Source organism: Lutra lutra, chromosome 4 (assembly GCF_902655055.1).
Source record: "Lutra lutra chromosome 4, mLutLut1.2, whole genome shotgun sequence".
In the NCBI taxonomy this organism is placed as follows: domain Eukaryota; kingdom Metazoa; phylum Chordata; class Mammalia; order Carnivora; family Mustelidae; genus Lutra; species Lutra lutra.
Window position 1 is genome coordinate 91,651,433 of NC_062281.1, and position 14,400 is coordinate 91,665,832.

The 14,400-nt window shown below is 48.2% G+C and overlaps 2 long non-coding RNA genes and 2 other non-coding genes across 6 annotated transcripts; 2 read left to right on the top strand and 2 right to left on the bottom strand.

Annotated features, from left to right (window-relative positions):
- Nucleotides 1-2,224: 2,224 nt before the first annotated feature.
- Nucleotides 2,225-7,586, bottom strand: LOC125098739 (uncharacterized). 2 transcript variants are annotated; one of them, XR_007126938.1, is made up of 4 exons: nt 7,100-7,586; nt 6,195-6,314; nt 4,462-4,595; nt 2,225-2,488 (listed from the first exon to the last, which is right to left on the bottom strand). It is a non-coding gene; the product is annotated as an uncharacterized LOC125098739 (long non-coding RNA). The 2 variants fall into 2 exon arrangements; XR_007126937.1 differs by having other exon boundaries at nt 6,195-7,586.
- A 1,302-nt stretch (nt 7,587-8,888) lies between these two features.
- TRNAQ-CUG (transfer RNA glutamine (anticodon CUG)) lies at nt 8,889-8,960 on the top strand. Its single transcript has one exon. It is a non-coding gene; the product is annotated as a tRNA-Gln (tRNA).
- A 1,368-nt stretch (nt 8,961-10,328) lies between these two features.
- On the bottom strand, nt 10,329-10,492 carry LOC125099589 (U1 spliceosomal RNA). The gene has a single exon (XR_007127296.1). It is a non-coding gene; the product is annotated as a U1 spliceosomal RNA (small nuclear RNA).
- Nucleotides 10,493-10,793: 301 nt separating this feature from the next.
- LOC125099331 (uncharacterized) lies at nt 10,794-13,807 on the top strand. Of its 2 annotated transcripts, XR_007127109.1 has the most exons (4): nt 10,794-10,909; nt 13,063-13,144; nt 13,450-13,519; nt 13,608-13,807. It is a non-coding gene; the product is annotated as an uncharacterized LOC125099331 (long non-coding RNA). The 2 variants fall into 2 exon arrangements; XR_007127108.1 differs by having other exon boundaries at nt 13,450-13,807.
- Nucleotides 13,808-14,400: the final 593 nt, after the last annotated feature.

Below are 14,400 nucleotides of genomic sequence, written 5' to 3' on the forward strand. Positions count from 1 at the left end.
CAAACTAGCTTTGGATTTCATTGATTTTTCTCTATTAATTTCGTTTCTAATTTTTATTGATTTCTGCTCGTTTTTATTTCTTCTCATCTTACTTTGTTTTTTGAATTTCCCAAAGTGAAATCTTATTGATTTTAGATCTTCTTTGCTAACACACGCACTTCCACGAACGAACTACTCTTGCTACATCCCACCCGTTTTTAAAAAAGGTTTTGAGAGAGGGGGAGAGCAAGCGAGTGAGCCAGTGTATACAGGTGGGGAGGAGTGGCAGAGGGGGAGGGAGAAGCTCCATCCAAGGACCCCAGAATCATGACCTGAGCTGGAGGCAGACACGTAACTGAGCCACCCAGGTGCTCTCATCCCAAACATTTTTTTTTTTTTTAAGATTTTATTTATTTGACAGAGCGAGCGAGCAAGCGCACAAGCAGGCAGAGCAGCAGGCAGAGAGAGAGGGGGAAGCAGGCTCCCCACCCAGCAGAGAGCCTGACTCGGGGCTCAATCCCAGGACCCTGAGATCATGACCTGAGCAGAAGGCAGAGGCTTTAACCCACTGAGCCACCCAGGCGCCGCCCAGACATTTTTATAAGCAGTATTTTCATTTTCATTTAGCTCAAAATAATTTCTCTTGAGAATTTCCCATGTAGTATTCAAAGTGTGTTGTGTAATCTCCAAATTGGGGTTTTCCAGCTGTTACTGATTTCCAGTTTTGTTCCATCGTGGTCTGAGAGCGTGCATTGTATTTCTAGTTGGAAATCTCCGACTCCAATCAGTAGTGAATTTGTTTATTTCTCCTTACAGTTTCTGTCAGTTTTTGCCTCATGTATTCTGTTCTTAGGCACTTACTCATCGAGTATTATTATACCGTCTGGATAACTGACCCCTTTATTATGTGACACCACTTTTTATTCCTTGTAGTTTTTCTTGCTCTTAAGTATATTCTGTCTGAAATCAATATAACCACTCCAGTTTTCTTTTAATTAGTATCAGTATGGTATACTTTCGCTCTCTCTCTTTTAATTTACCTGTGTTTGTAAGTTGCTTTTTAAAATGTTTTGAGAGAGAGAGAGATCAGGAGCAGGGGGGCAGGGGTAGAGGAAGAAACAGACTCCCTGCGAGGCAGTCTGATGTGGGACTCCATCCCAGGACCCTACGTTCCTAACCTGAGCCCAAGGCAGACGTTTAACTCACTGAGCCACCCAGGCGCCCTAAAGTAAGCTTCTTACAGGCGACATAGAGTTGGGTCCTGTTTACCACTCTGATAGTCTGTTTTTTAACTAATGTATTTAGACCATTTAAAGTGATTACTGGGGCGCCTGGGTGGCTCAGTGGGTTAAGCCGCTGCCTTCGGCTCAGGTCATGATCTCAGGGTCCTGGGATCGAGTCCCGCATCGGGCTCTCTGCTCAGCAGGGAGCCTGCTTCCCTCTCTCTCTCTCTCTCTCTGCCTGCCTCTCCATCTACTTGTGATCTGTCAAATAAATAAATGAAATCTTTAAAAAAAAAAATAAATAAAAAAAAAAAATAAAGTGATTACTGACATAGTTGAACTAGTACCTACCAGATCTGCAACCGTTTCTATTCACTGCCTTTGTTCATTGTTCCTTTTCTCTTCCGTTCTTTTTCAGCCTTCTATGGTCTTAAGTGAGCACTTTACATGACTCTATTTTCTCATCTCTTAGAATATCAATTCTGTTTCTTTTTAAAATGTTTTAGTGACTGCCCTGTAGTTTGCAATATACATTTCCCAGCCATCTGGGTCAAGTTGCGAATAACACTAACGCTTCACAGACAGTGCAGGTCCTTGTAACAGAGCATTCCCAATTCCCTCGACTGCCCTTTAGAATGTTGCTGTTTGCTCATTTAATTTCTCCACAAGCTATAATCATCTAACACACACACACACACACACACACACACACACACACACATTATTTTTAAAAGGTTTTATTTGAGAGAGCGAGTGAGCGAGCGCTTGAGCCTGAGCAGGATGGGGGCCAGAGGGAGCAGCACACTCCCTCCTGAGCAGGGAGCCAGATGTAGGACTTGATCCCAGGACTCTGGTATCATGACCTGAGCCGAAGACAACCTACTCAACCGACTGAGCCACCCCAGCGCCCAATATAATTATCTAATATAGTTTTGCTGTATTATCATTGTGAACAAATTGTTATCTGTTAGCTCAGTTAGTAAGATTTTATTTTCACTTATTCTCATTTTATTTAGTTGGTGGAGATTTTTTTACAGCACTTTTAAATATTTCACTGTACTCTCTGTTCTTGATTGTATGGTTTCTGCAGAGAATTCTGATGTAATATTCAATCCTTGTTATTCTATAACCAGGTTGTTTTTTTCTTCAGGCTTCTTTCAAGATGTGCTCTGTGTCTTTGATTTTGTGCACTTTAAGTATTATATGCTGTGATGGTTAATCTTATGTATCAACCTGGCTGGGCCATGGAGTCCAAGCATGTGGTCAAACGTTATTCTGGATGTTTTCTGTGAAGGGAGTTTTTTGGATGAGAATAATGTTTCAATCAGTGGATTTTAACTGAAGCGGAATGCTCCCTATACTGCTGCCAGGTCTCCTCCAGTAGGTTGAAGGCTTCCACAGAACAAGCGAGGAGGAGCTCAGCCAGCAGACTGCCGTTAGACACCAGCTCTATCTAGCCCTTCTCTGAGTCTCCAGCCTGCTGAGCTCTCTCACCAGATGGGACTCATCAAGCCTCCACAGTCCCATAAGCCATTTTGGTACCAGGAGTTGCTCTAGAGGAACAGACTCTTCAGAATGTCTTTTAATGGGTCCGGGGTTTCTGGAATTGGCTCTCTGATCTGATTCGATTGAAAGACACTAAAAACTCTATTTCCAGTAGTAAAAACAGTGCTGCTAGTCCATGGTATAACGTGGCAATAGAGATATGCAAAGTATCACCGGATACTCCTGCTCAAGCACCTAGAAAAGGCAGGGATTTGGGGGACTATGTATATGATACTTGAACATTTTTGTCAAACTAACAAAGGAGACTGGCTCACCCCATCATCAAATAGAAATGGTACATACGAAATAGGGCCCAAGCAGGCCCTGAAGGTACAAGGAAGTTACATGAAGAAGGGGCACGAATGCCTATGGTCCCCATTCCTGCTACACGACCCCTCTCATGGCCTGCACCCAGGGCCTCATGGGGCATTCCCTACAATTCACATAGAAAGAGAAGACTGGAGCCCCGTTTGCATATGGTTCTGCCTGATATGCAGGCATCGCCCAAAAGGGGACAACCTTAGCATGACAGCTCTTTCTGGGGCAGCCCTTCCAGTGAGTGGAACTCTGAGTAGTATACCTGGTGTTTCATCTTACTCAGAAGCGACATGTTGATCATGTTGATCGGTGACAAGGGAGCCCGGGGAAGAAGTATGTGGATAGACTTCTCAGAATGAGCGCAGACATGAGGATGTTAATAGTCGTGTGGGTAAGAGGACCTGTTCTGTGGATACCAGTCCATCTTTCCCCAGCCACCCACTCTGGCATCACCCAATGGGTTCCTGGACAAAGTGGTCATGGTGACAAGGATGGAGGTTATGGGCAGGTTCGGCAACATGGGATCTCTACTCACCAAGGCTGGCCTGCCTACAGCTACTGCTGAGTGCCCAGTCTGCCAGGAGCACAGACCAGTCACCAAGACAGCACCATTCCTGGGTCAAATACCGACAACTCCCTAGTGGCAGATCCGTGACGTCGGGCCACTTCCATCACGGATGGCACAGTCTTTTGTTCTCACTGGAACAGACACTCTGAGCACAGGTTTGCCTTCCCTGCACACACCGCTTCTACCAAAACTCCTGTCCGTGCACTTGTAGAATGCCTTACCCGCCCCTACAGCATGCCACACAGCATTATTTCTGGTTACGAACTGGATTTTGCCTCCCCGGCCACCAAACTCATAGGTGTGCGCCTAACTCCCAATGTGCCTGCTTGGAGATAGGGCCTTTAAGGAGGTAACTCAGGTTATGCGGTCCAGTGGGGCCCTTAATCCAATGGGACTGGTGTCCTTGTAAGAAGTGGAAGAGGCATCTGAGCTAGCAGGGTGTGTGTGTGTGTGTGTGTGTGTGTGTGTGTGTGTACGTACGCACAAGCCCGCACACGTACACGTAAGCACAGAGGAAAGGCCATATGAGGACACAGAGAAAAGGCAGCTGAGGAAAAGAGTCTTCACCCAAAAAACACTAGCACCATGAGAAGTTGGACTTCTCACCTCCAGAACTCTGAAATAATTGTTGTTGTTTAAGCTATGGTATCTCGTTATGACCGCCCAAGCAGACTATAAACCCCTTCTGCTCAGGGAAGTCACTTCACAGAATACCAAGTGCAGCAGGAGCCCACGCTTGTGGAATTCACGAGTCTGACCATGATCCCCACCATCCGGAAGCAGCTAGCGGGAGAAACCAGTGGGACGGCCTCCTGAAGACTTAGTTACAGTGCCAACTGCCACCTGGGTTGCAACACCTCAAAGGGCTGAGCGAGATTCTCCAGGAGGCCGCATATATGCTCTGCGTTGGTGTCCAAGACGTGGTGCTGTTTCTCCCATGGCTGGGATGCATGGGTCCAGGCCTCCAACAGTAGAAACAGGAGTGATATCGTTCACTAGGACCTCTAGTGACCCTAGCAAAACCTTTGCTTCCCGTCCCTGCAGCCTTTTGCTCTCTTGTTTGACTTACACTTTTTCCTGTATGGCCACGCTTTCCAGCTCAGGTGTGCTCTTCTAATCCTAGAACCGGCAGTTTATCAACAGCCTTGCTAAATAACGTTAACTTAGCCCCGTCACCAGGCAAGTGTCACAGGATTTGACAGGTAAAGAAGCACAGGACTGTCCCTGTTGTTTGGTGTTAGGGACTGAACTGTGCTCCCTACCCTCACCCCAAATTCTTATGTTGAATCCTAACGCTCCATGTGACTGTGTTTGGAGGTAGGGCCTTTAAGGAAGTAATAATCGTTAAATGAGGTTAGTAAGCTGGGACCCTGATCTAACAGAACTGTTGTCCATACAAGAGGAGGAGGAGGCGCCAAAGCTCTCTCCTGTTCACAGAGAAAAGGCCATTCAGGGACAGAGTGAGAAGGCAGCCTTCTCCAAATGCTGGAAAGAAGTCTCATCAGAAGCCAACTTCTGGTCTTCTGGCCTCCGAAACCGTGAGATTATGTCTGTTGTTTAAGCCACCCAACCTGCAGTACCTCGTTATTGAAGCCCAAGCAGGATGCATGTAATCAGGATGCATTCACTGACTCCGGCTACGTAACTGGAAGTGAAAGGTGTTTTGGAATAAGCACTGTCCAATTTCACGGTCTGCATATCTGCGTGTCTTTTGCACTGATAGTGCCTTCCTTAGTTACACGTATATTGAAGCCCCAGGCAAGGACCACAGAAACACAGGCAAAATGGGGAGGGTGGGGGTAAAAATGGGAGGGGGAAAGATACAAAGTTTCATGACTGCATCCTCTCATCACCTTACAGATCGAAGTCTGCACTTTAGGTACCCTCGGATTCAATCTGAATACACAGTCACTTAAGCAACTGAGCCAGTTTTTCCAACTTGCTCCTCACGTGCTTGGAGAAACAAGTATTTCATTTACCACTGAGAGCACCATTCTAAGGGTTATAAAGCTGTGGTGTAACATTATGTCACATGTAAGGGGGATAAGGAGATGTAATATTGTAATGTCTCTTTGTCTTTTTTCTATATCCAGAAATCTCCTCTTCATTCTGCTAGCCCTGATCTGACCACAAACTGGAATCCCAACAACTCTCAACGGTCTCTGAAAAATCTGACCTAATTATAAACCCCCGTCTCCAACTTGTACAGAGATTAGGTATGGTGACTAAGGAGAAAGAGCCCCATTACAAAAACTCAGCTATAGCTGCGGATGATGGTTACAAGTTTCCACAGGCCTATCCCGAGGTTGCTGTTCAGCACCAAATAAATGCCCAGGCGGATGTTAATTCGCCTGGATCCTCAGGGTGCTCATCTGCGCCACCTAAAGGCCTCATGAGAAGTTGTCTTCCGTTAGAGGAATTAAAACAGTACTAAAGAAGTTAGTCCAGACCAAAGATAAAGATTTCATAAAACCGAAGTGCAATTCCACATGTGCTTAAGAGACAGGAAGCTGTAAGAGGAAGGAGTTTCCACTCGGACAAGAGAAAGCTGGATGATCTACCGAATCATTCCTCTTTTGAGCCCAACAGAGAGCTGAGATTGCAAGACCACTGGGTAGACTGAAGTCCAAAAGCCCAGTAAAGCACTCCAGGGAGGGGCGTACACATGAACCATTTCCTGTCTGGCAGAGAGTGAAAAGGAAAGACGGCAGCCACAGAAGTTGTGAAGGAGAAAATAACTGCAATTTTAACCATTTCTTACAAGCCAAAGCTATCGTTGACAGTTTACAATCCCAGAGGCTCCTATGTAAGGTGGGGTTTTGCCTGTCTTTCAGGATTTTTTTCTTTTCCAAGATTTTATTTATTTACTTGAGAAAGAGACGGGGAGAGGGACAGAGGAGAAGCAGACTCTCCGCTGAGCAGGGCACCCAATGTGGGGCTCGAGCCCAGGACTCTGGGATCATGACCTGAGTCAAAGGCAGATTACTTAACCGACTGAGCCACCCGGGCACCCCATCAGCTGTTTTGCCTCAGGCTTCTGCCAAGGGTTCTTACTGCCTCTGGAAAATCTGACCTAATATAACCCCCAACTCCAACTAGAACAGGGCACAGCAAGGACTCTGGGGTGCCTCAGTGGTGTAGGCACAGAGACCAGGATCAGCTACCGCAGGCACAAAACCCAGTCACTTCTCTCATTTGTAAGAAAAGTCACCTGCCATTGATGTTAGAGTGAGAAACCCTGCCAACCCTTGCTTCCAAGTATAGGTCAGCCTCAATAAGGGCGTGAAACGGGCTGGGGCAAGGGGCTGAGGAGAAAGAGAGTTGAGGAAGATGGGGAGAGATGAGAGGTGCAGCAGCAGAATGGGAGGAGAAGCAGAGAGAGGATGAGGAGGACTTACATTCCTGGGGCCCTTCTGTTCAGGACAGCCCCCCCCCCCCCCACCACCACCACATCCCCATCTCTCACTTTGGGCTCTCAGACCCCACAAGGACACTCTCTCCACCCATCGCAGTTTCCAACCTCATTGCTCTCTCTTCCCCGCTCCTCCTCAGAGCCTGGTTCTCTGGCTTTCCCGGCCTTTCTGTGATCTCTCAACATCCTTTCAACAGACTTCTTTCCTTTTGAAATCAGTCACAGTCCATTTCTGTTCCTTGCAGTCATAAAGCCTGACTCACTTCAAGCTTTCCTGGAGGAATACTTGGTGATGTTACGGCTCAACTTTTTCGTTTTCCAGAAGGCACTTTCATCTTCTCCTCAAACTCTGAGGAGAACACTTTCTTCTTCATAACAAAGTAGACCTTTTGCCTTCTGCCTCCATTCAAGCCTCATCCAGTCTCGAGGAACAAAATACCTCTTCCAGAGCACCGGGCATCTTTCGTTGTTTTTCAGGCAGCGGCTTCTTTCTTTCAATGTCAATTTTTTTTTCTCTTCTGTGTACCGAGTAAGGGAAGGAATGGCTTTGGGATAAAATGAGGAGGGGCGCCTGGGTGGCTCCGTGGGTTAAGCCTCTGCCTTCGGCTCAGGTCATGATCTCAGGGTCCTGGGATCAAGCCCCACATTGGGCTCTCTGCTCAGCGGGGAGCCTGCTTCCCCCTCTCTCTGCCTGCCTCTCTGCCTGCCTCTCTGCCTCTCTGCCTGCCTCTCTGCCTACCTGTGATCGTTTTCTCTCTCTCTCTCTGTCAAATAAATAAATAAAATCTTAAAAAATAAAAAAAAATTAAAATGAGGAGGTAAAGGGGAAATTAAGTACACAGATGGCTATTTTGAATGTAATGTGGATTTACATCTATTATGTGTATATTTAGTGTGGTGGTATTTTGTGTACCTAAGTCACGTACACACTGTAAGACACCTTGGGTACACATACCCTGTGGCCCAGTCCTGGGTGCTCTTGGGTACATGGATATATGTTCGTTGTTTTGTTTTGTTTTGTTTTTTAAGCGTGCAGTTTCCAGGTTATGATATATTGAGAAACTGGAATGGAACTGACTTGGCCAAACTCGCCGAAAACAGTCTTAAGAGTCAGAGCCCTGCCTTGTGGCTTTAATGGTATGCTGTTGATTTTGAGTCAACGCAAGCCAAGTTTGGTTTGGTTTGTCAGAGTGTTTGATGTTAATGTTAAACATGGCTGATTACTTTGTACTGTAGGTCTAACAAATACAGAAACAGAAACAGAAGAAAAGCTTACAGCAACAGCAACAACAAAACCCAGAAGTGTATGGGGGAAGAAAAAAAAAAAAAAAAAAAAAAAGGTAAAATCCCCCTGCCTCCCAGTCCCACTCCACTGCTGACACACCTTTACCTCTTACATGTAGGAGTCAGTTGGTGGCTTTGGAGGGTGAGGGGTGCTTTGTGACCAAGGGACCCAGGAAGTCCCAAGTCTTGCCTTTTCTCTGGGGAATGGGAAAAGTGTGAAGGCAAGGAAAAGCAAAGTAACTGTACTCTTCACAGAAATTTCACCTCTGGACAGAAAACTGGATAAAACTGGGGTAGAATCTGTGGTTTATGAACTCTTCCCTAACCCTAGGCCCAGAGTGGATTTCCCTTATTTTCTGAGATGGAAGTGACAGGATAGAAGTCAATCAAAGGAGGCGGACAGAGAGAAAGCAAGGCGGATGAGCACCGACGCGGGCCAACCGTAGTCTAGTCTAGCCCCCCCAGTACAGAGAACATACTTGGGATTGCCGGCGGGCGTGTGGAGGCTGGATCAGTACTTAGACACCTCTGGCGAGGGACAGCACACAAATTCTGTAGGGGTTCCATGGTGTAATGGTGAGCACTCTGGACTCTGAATCCAGCGATCCGAGTTCAAATCTCGGTGGGACCTTTCCCTTTAAGTGGACAGGGTGGTTTTTTAAAAAACTCTTCAAGGGGCACAAGTGCTTTCCCGCTCTTCACCCCGCCCCCAATCCCGCGGAGGGAAACTCCCGGGACGTCGCCCCCCACCCCACGCAGCCGCGTCCTCCGCGCTCCGCAGCCTCCTCAGGAACCGGGAACCCAGAAACTCGCATCTCAGAGTGGCCCCGGCTCTCATCCCCACCTCCACCCGGCGCCACGGACACTGCAGCTACAGCGGGGGCTCCGGGCCACTGGCGCCTCTCATCCCCCACCCCACCCCCTCGGGCCTCGAGTAAAACCTGGCGTCTGTGACCACTAAATGCTGTACCCCGAGGGCGTCTCGCCGCGCGACCTGTCGTTGCACCGCTTGTCTTGTCAGGCAGGTTTTGCTGGAGGGTGCTGTGGTTCTGAGGTCGATGGTTCGGAGACCTCAACTGGAAGTGCCCGGGCCTGTTTTTGAAGCAAGGCCTTGAATCCTTATTCCGCTTTTACCGAGCCGGTCGGCTGGGCTAATGTATTAACTCTGAGATGCTTCCAGCCCAGGAGATTACAGTCATTCTGACCACAGAAAGCGTTACTTCACAGTCCCTGGGGGGTCCACAGCCACTGAACAATGATTCCTGGTGTAACTTTAATAAAATCAGTTTTCGTCACGTCCAGTGTCTCTGCAGTGTTGCGCCCCAAGTAACGACCTACAGTCAATGATGATAGGTAAAGTGCTTGGGTCCCAGGCCTAATCTACAAATTTAAATGTGCTACTCACGGACTCCTTCGACAGGCCTATCTCATACCATAGTCCTCATTTCCTATAAAATAGAACACTGAGATAGGGAGAGGAGAGGGTAGGTAATCTGTGCAGTCACTCTGGACACTCGGGCGAGCGGGATTTGAAAGCAGGAAATTGAACCCGAAGATAGCCAGCTCCCAGAAGAGAAGCTCAGAGCCGCTGGGTTTAAACTCCCCTTAACTTAGAAAGAAACAGTAGCATTACTCGACAGGAAATTAAGCCTGTGTACTTCTTTTGGGAAAAAGACCTTGGAGAATTCATGCCACAAGCAAGAAACTATTCTACACAGCATGGCCACCCTTCGTAGAACCACTGTTTCTGCAGATTCTCCAACCCGAACACGTCTAATTCCGAAAGCAAGACTTTGTCCTCCTTCTTCACCTTTTTAAATAACCGCGTGCGCGTGGGTAATCTCAGTAAGGCCTAAAACAACACAGAAAGCAAAGCAAGAGAATAAAACTCAAGCACAAGCAGCCATGCCTAAGCATACCGGCGCCACGCTAGAATGCCAGGCCCTACGTATACTGGCAGAACCATACCAACGTCCTGTTTTTCAACCAGACCAAAAAACAGGGGAAAGCGCGAACGCAGTCCCCCACTACCACAAATTATGCAGTCGAGTTTCCCACATTTGGGGAAATCGCAGGGGTCAGCACATCCGGAGTGCAATGGATAAGCCTCGCCCTGGGAAAACCACCTTCGTGATCATGGTATCTCCCCTGCCAGGTAAGTATGACTTCCAGGCTCTACGCCCCACACCAGCGGCACACGCCCTGCACTCTTCACACACGCCCACTTCTCTCCCCACCACTCTTGAGCCTCCCGACGCCTTCCACGCACGCAGCACAACGAACCTCCGTCAACCGCCCCGCACTCCTTCCCGGAGCCCCGGAGATCCCATTGTATTTAGGCGGCAGCGGTCGGAATCATCAGCCCCTGCGCTGCCATATTTACATAGCACACGCCCTCTGTGTGGCGTCACAGGAGCACCTCCCTCCGGCTCACGCCCCGCCCCTGTCCTTGTCCCCCCTGTCCTTCCCACCCCGAAACCGTGCGGCGGGCGGGCGTAGGGTCTGAACCTCTGGCCTGCGGGGAACCTGTCTGGCGGGCTGTTCATGCCTCTATACCTTTCTTCAAAATAATGCCTTTCGGTGCGTAAAACAGAGCAAAAGAAAGGGGTTCCTTTTAGATCCAGTCAGTTTTAACTTTGTGATCCAGGATTTCAATTTCAATGGAAGTTTGTCCAGAGGCGCCTGGGTGGTGCAGTTAAGCACTGGAGTCTTGGTTTCACTTCAGGTCTGGATCTGGGTGGGGGTGGTGGAATCAACCCCGAGTGGACTCGCGGCTCACCGCAGTGGTCCTGAACTGTCTCCCGGTCTCCCCCTGTGCTCCGCGCCTTCCACCACCCCCTCCCCCCACCCCCCCCGTGCATGCGCACTCTCCAATAGATAATTTTTTTTTTTTTAGATTTTTATTTATTTATTTGACAGAGATCACAAGCAGGCAGAGAGGCAGGCAGAGAGAGAGGAAAGGAAGCAGGCTCCCTGCTGAGCAGAGAGCCCGATGCGGGGCTCCATTCCAGGACCCCGGGATCATGACCTGAGCCGAAGGCAGAGGCTTAACGCACTGAGCCACCCAGGTGTCCCTCCAACAGATAAATTTTTTAAAAAATTAAAGCTATCCAGTATCCGAAAGCAGCTGAATTTATGAAACTAGAGACAACAGGTGACTGAAAACCAACGCTTCTGGGTTTTTGTGTTGTTTTGTTTTGACAGAGAGAGCTAGAGCGGGAACACACGCAGGGGGAGTGGGAGCAGGAGGAGAAGCAGCCTTCCTGCCAAGCAGGGAGCGCGATATGGGGCTCGATTCCAGGACCCTGAGACCATGACCCCAGCCAAAGGCAGACAGACGCATAACAACTGAGCCACTCAGGCGCCTCCCCCCACCTTCCGTTTTCACCGCTAGTGGCGCTCTAGCCTGGGAAACCCAACTGAAAGGCTATTAATTTTAACATTAAAAGTAGATTCTATTCTGTTGCTCCTGTCATAATGTATTCATTGGAGGATTCTCCTCTGGAGACGGTAAAGGAAGTGTCTCTGGCCAGTCAGGGTAGGAGAGGACACGGCAACAGGGATTAGGTGACAGTGGAGCCAGTGAACGTGAACGCTTGATCTAGGTCCCATTCCTTGAATCCTGGCAGCCAGACGCACTGTCCAGGCGGCAGTGAGGAATACTTTCTGGGGAATCTGACCAGCCTTGTAACAGAAAGAGCATGTCCTCCTCTGTATTGCTTCTATTTCCCTTGCTGCTATGACCTATACCGTCAGAATACTGGCTTGCGTAGCTCTGCTTGTAGGCATCTGACAGCGAAGTTTTGCGAAGATTGCTTTTTACCTGACCTCCACCTCACCTGAGAAGGTAAGGAAGTAGGTACAGAAATGCCTATGCTATGTTTAAAGATTTGCAGGATCAACATGACCAGATTCCTGGATGCAAAGATCAGCTGACCAGGGACAAAAAACTTACAGGACCTTCCTCAGATGCCACACACACACATCATCCAGCTCTTGAGCCCCTCCCGCTTTCCTCTTTGGTAACATAAAAGAAACCTGAATTTCTTGCCAAGAGGAAATAGTTCTTTGGGTTAACAGTCTACCGTCTCCGGGGTGCCTGGGTGGCTCAGTGGGTTAAAGCCGCCGCCTTCCGCTCGGGTCATGTTTGAGCCCCGCATCCGGCTCTCTGCTTGGCGGGGAGCCTGCTCCCCCATCTCTCTGCCTGCCTCTCTGCCTACTTGTGATCTCGGTCTGTCAAACAAAAAATTTTTTAAATCTTAAAAAAAAAAAAAAAAACAACCTACTATCTCCTTGGTTTGCTGGCTTTCTGTATGAAGTCCCTTTCCCTGCCCCAGCATCTTGCCTCTTTACTGGCCTGGCATGGGGAGGGAGCCAGAGGAGCTTGGACTTGCGATCAGCCTGAGTGGAAAGACCTGGCATGGTCCTGTCAGGGAATGTGCAGCCACTGGTTAAAAATGCAAGGCCGACTTTTTGCTTTAGCTACTGCAGTAGGGGAGAGACTTCGGTATAAACCTGACGGCAACTCCCAAATAAACAGCAAAGACAACTGTGGGTCAGTGATTGGAAAATTACTCACAGAAACTTGGGTTAGACATCAACAGTGAGGGGATTCTTGCTGGGGCTGGGCCTGGAGGGCCGAGGACTAGGACTAATGCAGGAGGGCTGAGAGGAGCCCGAGTAAAGGAAAGCGGATGCTCTTTATTCAGAGCTTGCAGCTTGTGTTTTTGCAGAGACTGGAAGGAAGGCAGAGGAGTGGGAGAGCAGAAAATGGGAAGGCTTCGTGTGTGCCGTGATTGGAGGCTGATGGCACGGGTAAGCTATAGGCAGGTGTTAACTTTAAAAATAAGTTATTTTCCCAGCAAAAATGGGCTTATTTGGAAGCAGCAGAGGATTGCAAATTCAGGACATGCATGTTGTGGCAAAACCACAGGCAGGCTGAGTAAACAAAGGAAGGAAATGTCCTTTTATGGAGGAGGAAGTTGGGAGGGGTTGCTTTGAACAAAAATCCACTGGAGAAAAGCAAGAGTTCAGGGTGATGACGGCTTCTCACAGGCTGAGTTGGTGGGGGGTAGTCAGTTTCATGCAGGAGATACAATCCACATTCTTTTTCCTTTTAGGACCTGTCACTGTGAATTCTTTCCTGTTGAGAATTCTTCTGTTGGGAGTCTCCAACTGACAATTCTTCCTGTAATTGATGCTGGTGGTATGGCTCCCCCTTCTGGCCTCTATTTTAGTGAGGTTTCCCTTTATCATTTTTCACACCAACTGCATTTAGGTATCCTGTGAGATTGATTGGGGCACACCGCACATCTGGCTCTCTCCGGTGGATCCCAGGTGGGAAGCAGGAATGAGAACTACGGAAATTGTCAACTACCAAGTCCTGGCATCATGGATGGGTTTCTTAATATGCTCACATTGTTATCACGAAATGCCGCAGCCTGGGGGGCTTAAACAATAAAAGCAACTTATTTCTCACAGTTCTGGATGTTGGGAAGTCCCAGATTCAGGCGCCACCAATGTAGGGGTGGCCAAATAGGGCACCCCAAAATATGCCACTCTGGCATAAGGATTATTTTGAGCTAAAAACATACTTGAAAAAGAGCAGATGCAAGAAGGGTGCTCTGACCTCCCTCCTCCTTCCTAAGAGGAGGAAGATAAAGCTCCCCTGTGAAAAGATGCCCTCCCTCTACCAGGAGGAAAAAAAACATTCTTGTTGCCAGAGACAGGAAGTTGAGGCCGAGAGAAATCTCTGCAAATGGACCTTGTTAAAATAACCCTTATCTGTCTTTTGCCTCCTCCTAGGTTTTGGTTACTTTTTCAAAATTTCTACTCTTGCTCAACCTAGTACACAAGCACTTAGGCCTTAGCACTTTTGGGGTCTTTATTTTTCCCTGACAGCTTCCACATACGTGTAAAATACATCCGTGCTTTTCTCCTGTTAAGTCTGTTTTACAGCCAACTTAATTCTCAGGCCCAGAGACCCTAAAGGGAACCCAGGAAGAGTTTCGCCTCTTCTGCAGCTTCATTCTCAGGCGTCCTGTCTTGGCTTACATCAGCCCCCATCTCTC